This window comes from Papaver somniferum, chromosome 5 (genome assembly GCF_003573695.1).
Source record: "Papaver somniferum cultivar HN1 chromosome 5, ASM357369v1, whole genome shotgun sequence".
NCBI lineage: Eukaryota > Viridiplantae > Streptophyta > Magnoliopsida > Ranunculales > Papaveraceae > Papaver > Papaver somniferum.
Window position 1 is genome coordinate 188,416,774 of NC_039362.1, and position 7,478 is coordinate 188,424,251.

The following is a 7,478-nucleotide window of genomic DNA, read 5'->3' on the forward strand; positions in this document are numbered from 1 at the left end:
TTGAGATTCATTAAGTTGAAATATTAGGATTATATTTCAGTTTGTCCATACAGGTTGCCTAAGAAAAAGTTGGTGGTGTATTTTGGTACCCCCACGTTTCATCAATGATATCGTCCGTGAAGTACAAACCAGGACTACTTTTCTTGTTTGAAAGGCGTATGGCTAAGATCCAGAAGAAGTTTCTCAGCTGTTAGCCCACTTTCTTTATTTAATAAATATGTATTTTTCATTTTGTTTCATCTGTGAAAGTAGTGGTGTGATGCGTGTCGTAACCACAACAAATTAATTAATATTTTACTACCTAATTAACAAGTCCCACGAAAAGAAAGAGGTTTTAGTTGTCTTATAATGTCACAAAAAGGGGGGTTTTGGTTTTAGATTTTATAAAGAAAAAAAAAATAAACAAAGCAATTTAAAAGATAAAGGAAATCAATAAGAGTAATACGATTAAGGAATCCTTCTTCGTTGCAAAAAAAATGGTTCAAGTTATGTTTTTCATCCACTTGTTATTAGTCATAGATTACCACCAACAATATAATAACAGCTAGATCAGTGTTATCCCCAAAATTCCTTGTATCACCGGATGCAGAAGTTCTCGACTACCGAATTCTATTTATCAAACCATCAAGTAGTAGATCACTCAAGATGTAATTTAATTAAACGCATTAAGATTTATGAATTTATTAGGTTGATATTAGTAGTTAGATTCTTAGATCAAGATCTACTTGCTAACGTTGTTTTCATACACAATTGCTCCACGGAATCCCTCCGCAAGGTCTCATGTTTTCTACTTATGTAAAGAGTCAAGAAACGATTACTTATCCCCCAACTTTTACTAGCTTTATATCAATTTAGTTGTGCACCTAAACGACCTATCAATCAAGCATAAACATTCTTATTAGCAACAACAAACGATAATCATGAGAAAACTTCAAAGTAGATTTAAAACAAAACTCAAAACATGTAAAGAACTAGGAATTCATCCTCAATCAATAAGAAAATTAGCCACGCATAATTTGGAGTTCACAAAGAATAAAGAAAAGAAATAGAGCAAAAACTAAAGTGTTGTGTGTGTAGAAGTGTGTAGAGAACTTCTCTATTTATAGGCTTCAATATGCTTGCAATCTTCTTAGGATTATGATCCTTTCCCATTCAATCTCCAAGTCCTTGTCTTTCTCAAATCCTTCCATCTTTTCTTTCCAAATCCAAGCTCAATTCTTCATCCAATTCCAAGTCTAAATCTTCACACCCATGAGAAAAATTCACACACAAATTTGTAATTTTGAGTCGCCAGGAAATTACTGGTACCACCGGAATCCGGCCGAAAACTCACCTGAAAGCTCTTAAGGTCACTGGAATCTTCTTCTCTGTAGACGGAATATTCTGTCACGACATTGTTAAGCTTAACGGTCAAACTAACGGTCGCTTTCAGTCAATGGGGTCAAAGAAAGGGAAGTCAGACACCGAGTCAGCATCTTACGCGGCTAACTGGTCTTACTCAGCTGAGTTGGATCAGTCATCGGCCGTTACCGAGTTGACCTGTCGGAGCAGAAAATCCGACAGAGTTCCGTCTATTTTCTGGGCATTTCTCAGACCGAGTTCAGGCCATTCTTCGTTCCCTGCAACAATTCCCTAACATACATCTAGTTCATTTCAAGCACACATCTAGTCTCTCCATTCATTCAACCCAATTGTTGTAGTTTAGATGCAATTCATGTCCAATACAACCTCAGCACCAACATCTTCTTTTCTCAAATCAACAACATTACCTTCTCCGATTCACCATCTCAATCACTGCCACCAAACCCACCTGGATCATCTTATTATAGCACCACCTTTCATCCACTACAAAAATATCAAGTTTTAGTCACGCCTCTATACCCACGGATTTGCGTATCCGGGGCTATTGGTCACATATTGCCGCGCTTTATTCATGGTCGTAGAAATAGATAACTTAATAGCTACGACAGGGTGAGAATTTTCTACGACATCCTACATACTAGGGCTGTCAATGGATAAATATTCGCCGGATATTTGCCATACTGATAGGGTTAAGGTTAAGAGTTATCGGATATCCGATATCCGATGACATCCGGCGGATATCAAAAAATCCGATTCGATAACGTTAAAGTTAAGCTATCGGATATCGGATTTTTATCCGTTAAAACCGGTTTTGTTAGTTCCAACTGAACCCTATCCAACCCCATCTTAGTTTTATTTAGCGATCAAACCTAATCCACAATGGAAGGCGGTGAATGCCGAACATCAATTGCTTTCCTACCACTAATGATTTCCAATAAAATAATTCCAAAACTAAATACATCTGTTTTAGTACTTAAATTATCAAGAGTTAAATAACCAGGATCAAGATAACCAATTGTACCTGCAGGTGGAGTAGATCTAAGCCGAAAGTCATCGACATGACACCGCAAAGCTAAACCAAAATCACCAAGACGAGCACCAAAATGTCCATCCATCAAAATGTTTGCTGATTAAATATCCCTATGAATTACTGGAGGATGTAATGTATGGAGTGTATCAATGACTTTAGCTGTTTGAAGAGCAAGTCTAATTCTTCGAGACCAATTCGGTACTGGGCGAGCATTAGAATGAAGTACTTCATAAAGGGTTCCATTACTCATGAACTCAACGACTAACAAACGGTCTATAGAATCATCAGTAGTAAAACCAAGTAAATTAACAAGACGTGGACTTTGGATATTCGAAAGAATATCAATTTCGTTATCAACTTCATTTTTACTATCGGAATTATTATTAGAAGTCAAGTTAAGAGATGAAGAAGAACGAGATGGTTTTTTAACAGCAACTTAACGGCCATTGCGAAGAACAGCGTATTCTCCGACACAGACTAAAGAATAGAGAGAGTATTCTCCGAAACAGTTGATAGATAATACCTATGGTAGGAAATTATAAGTACATCCCTAGGCTATCGGATGTCGGATATTAACCTAACGGAAGAAGCCTATTCCAATTCCGATAAGAGGTAAAATCCGATAGAATATCCGATTCCGATATATGATATCCGATATGTCGGATTAATCTTATATGATGTCGGATTTTCGAAAACGGATTTCGGATTTCGGCTATCTGTTGTCAGCCCTACTACATACTGATGTTTTACAAGTTATAAATGCCGTTATCAACTTCCAGTCACGACATGGTGGGCCGTGGGTGTTGTGGGATTTAGTTACGGCATAGAGATGTTGTCCCGTTGCTAGTCTAGAGACTCCGGACTCTTCTGTTCCACTAATATTTGATTGTGGCACACAGCAGAACAACCCACGTTTTATGAAAAACTAACCTCCCCCTCCATTCTCTTCTTCGGGTTCTTTCTTCCACTATCTGTTATCTCAAATCTGTATCAAGTAAACTACTTTCGAATGTCTCTACATAGAGAACAAGAACCTGCAAGTAAGTTTGGGTTTTGATTTTATATATCTCTGATCTGAGATTTGTTTAGAATCGGTTCTCCTAAATTTGGTTATTGAAGTTAGGGTTTCAAAGTATCTTCGTTTTTGATTCTCCATTATTCTACAATTTAAATAAGATTATATTCTGTGAATTAAATTCTTTTCCATACCGAGAAATATTTGAAATTAAGGAATCAAATAATTTCTTTTCCTTTCCAATAGGTGTTATTGATTTTCGGTTTTGGATTGTACTTTCCTCAAACTGATAAGAATTTTCTTTTGGTTTTCTGTTTGATTTCGTGATACTGAAATCGTATAATTAAAATTATTTCAATTGGTTTCAAAATTGTAATCGGTGATCTTGCAGATTCGATAAACCCAAATGGTGAAGGTGTTGCGTCTCATCTCTTCCTCTCAGTATAGGGTTTCGAGTAGATTTCTTCATTTGGGACCGTAGTTGTAACCCCTAACTCATCTACCAACTTAAACCCATAATTTTATATTCATTTTCAAATTGTTAATCTCTTAGATTTAGTAATGTATTTAGTAATGTATTTAGTTTTTTGTTTTTTATAAGAAAGGAGGAAAAACCTCAAGACCTACAATACCTGAGAAATGGTGCTGCTGAGCAGACTGCCAGTCCTCTCATGGTTCAATATTACATTTCCATAATTTAAATAAAGCATATTGTTGTTCAAAAGGCTAATACTGCTAAGGTTTATAGATCCTGAGATAATCGGGATCAGGTATTGAACAGAGGATTGATCCCATTGTCTGTGAAAATTGTAGTTAGAGCTGAGCCTAGCTAGATTTACTGCTATGTGATTATCTCTGTCATTGATCGTGCTCCAGGTGCCGATCTCAAAAAAGTTATTTCCCATCATGATGTAAGGTGAATCTCTCTCCTATCTTCGCTTCATACCTACTTCTGATCAGCTTTATTAGTTGGCAAGAGTTAGATTCAAAGTCCATTCTGCTTCCTAGTTCCACTTCTCAGTTGTAGGCTTCAGTTGCGGCTTCCCTTTTTATGGATTCGGTGGAGCTTTGGCCAAAACTTGATCCCCTTGCTCCTCTACATCTCCCTGTGTGATCAAAAAGGAGCATTCCCAAACCAGTGATTTTAGTTGCCTGGTTAGTAAAAATTGCTACATTGATTTTCATAGTAAACAGCTCTGGGGATGTCCAAGCATTTCTATATTCAATGATTTGTTGTTCTACATCATCCCTGGAGTAGTCCACAGACAACAAAGATTATTTTTTTTTATCTCTAGTCGCCCTCTGATTGTTCATGAATTTCATAATCTCAATTGCAATGTATTCTGGGTTAGGAGCTATATTTTGAAAAGTTAGGTCACATCTGGCTTTCCAACATGCCATATGACAGTAGCACACAATTCAGCCCAACTGTAATGATTTTCTCCCTGATTATTGTAGAGAAGAAAGTGTGTGAGTCATTCATGAAAATACAGATGGTGATTGAAAACATCATAAGGTTCAAAGTGGAGTTCTCTCCAAACATTTTGAATCAGTGGACAGTTGATAAACAAATGAGTTAGAGACTCATTTTGACAGTTACATATTTTGCAGCTAGCATTTATGTAGCTCAGATGCCTTCCCATTCTTTCCCCGGTAGGGAGAATGGAATGAGCAACTTTCCATAAGAAGATTCTGATGGAAGGGGAAACTCCAAGGTTCCATATAGTAATCCAGTTTTTTTTTTGATCATTTGACTGACCTCTATGAGTTAATTTATTGTATAGAGACTTGACAGTAAAAGTACCATCCTTAGTTAGAGACCATTTTACCCTATCCTCCTAGCTGGCTCTTATTGTTGTGTGTATGACTTTATCAACTATATTATGTGGGAAAAGATTATAGATGAGGGATCTATTCTACTAATTATTTTCAGTTAATAGATCAGCTACCATTTCCACTCCTTCTGGGAAGTTGTCTGGCCTAATTGGAGGAGCATTCAATCCGTTTACCCAATTATCCTTCCAAATGTGGATTTTGGTTCCAGAACCAACTTCCCGTTCACCATATTTTTGGATTTTAGCTACACCTGAGAGGATCTCTTTCCAAACCTAAGAGTCAGTTGGTTTTGTAAGGGTAGACATATGCATAATATCTTCCTTCTCAGAGTATTTAGCTTTCATGACTTGAGCTCCTACACTATTTGGTTGCTCCATCATGCGCCAGCCCATTTTTGAGATAATAGCACTGTTGAATTTCTCTAAGTTGACAAAGCCTAGGCCTCCCTCTTCCAAAGGTTTACATATGCCTACCCAAGCTTTCAGGTAAATTCCTTTAGATTTTTCCTTATCTTTTCCCCAGAAAAAATCCCTTTGGATTTTATTTATTTCATTAGTGATGGTTTTTGGTATTTTGAATGTGCTCATCTGGTAATTATCCAAAGAGGAGGTAACATGTTTTATAAGGACCCTTTTGCCAGCCGGGTTTACTGTTTTGTTGTTCCAGCCCTGAATCTTATGTTTGATGCTATCAATCACAGGGTTGAAAGCTTTAACCTTTGATTTATTAGTAAAAGTGGGGATCCTAGGTACTTCTCCTTTAGGGAGATAGGACTGACCTGCATTACTTCAGTAATGTCCAATTTTAGCTCAGAGAAGTATTATTACTGAAAAAAATGCCTGATTTAACCAGGTTTATCATCTGCCCTGAGCATTCACTAAACTGAGCTATTAGCTGCAGTAGCTTGTTAGCTTCATTAATATGTGCTTTGCAGAAGATGATGCAATCATCTGCGAAAAGCAGTTGGCTTATCGGTGGAGCCTTTTTTACTATTTTTATACCATGCATATTACCTTCATTTTCCGCTTTTATTATGATTCTAGAGAAGACTTCCATACATAGTATGAATAGGTAAGGGGAGAGGGGGTCCCATTGCTTGAGTCCCCTAGAAGGTTTGAAAAAGTCGCAAGGAACACCATTTAGAAGAATAGCAAGGCTGGTGGTGGAGATACATTGATTGACTCTATTTCGCCATTCACTGGAGAAGCCCATTTTTTCTAATACAGCTAGGAGGAAAAGCCATTCCACCCTATCGAAGGCCTTAGACGTATCTATTTTACCCCCATACAGCCTTGATTATCTCTTCTAGTTCGTATATTGTGTATTACTTCGTGAGCTACCATGGTATTGTCATTTATTTGTCTGCCTGGTATAAACGCAGAATGATAGGGGGAGATGATTTTGCTTAGAAGAGGTTTCATCCTCTGAGCCACGAGTTTAGGTATCAGTTTGTAAGTAGTATTACATAATGATATTGGTCTAAAATCACCCGGAGAAGATGGGAAATGCACTTTAGGAATGAGGGAGATAAATGTGGAATTCATTTCCTTAAGCATATAACCAAATTTAAAGAAATTTTGCACTAGTCCAATTAGGTCCTTTCCAATGGTCTCCCAAGAATCTTGGAAGAAATTTGGTGGGAATCCATTTGGACCAGGTGCCTTATTTCCTTCCATAGCGAAGAGCGTACTCTTGATTTCTCTCTCAAGGGGTATTTCCATAAGACTAGCATTCTCATTGGCAGTAATAACTGTGGGAATCAGTTCTAACATGTCCCTGTTTAGAGTTGGATTACTGGTTGTAGCCATACTATGACAGTGGGAAGTAAGACAGTTAGCAATGGATTTTTTATCCTTTAGCCAGTTACCCTGAGTGTCTTTCATAGCATCAATTTTGTTTCTACGATATCTGGTTCTAGCAGCATTATAGAAAAAAGTAGTGTTTCTATCACCCAGATTTATCACATTATTTCTGCTCTTTGTTTTCTAAAAGTTTTCCTCTATGTTCTGCCATTTGTTCAAAGAAATTTCAAGCCTCTTTATGTTTGTGTTGCATCTGTTGTTGTTACTAGCCATTTGATCTATTTCTTTCTTTATATTAGCAATATTATTTTGTATGACCCCAAAAGTGTTTTGATTCCATTTATACAGGGAATGTTTCACATTTTTGAGGTTCTTCGCAAAAGAGAAACTGGTAGAACCATGTTGGTGGTTTTTCCAAGCCTCTTTTATAACT

General features: G+C 37.0%; 1 pseudogene; it reads right to left on the reverse strand.

Moving 5' to 3' along the window:
- Positions 1 to 2,231: 2,231 nt before the first annotated feature.
- Positions 2,232 to 7,051, reverse strand: LOC113280348 (annotated as a pseudogene).
- Positions 7,052 to 7,478: the final 427 nt, after the last annotated feature.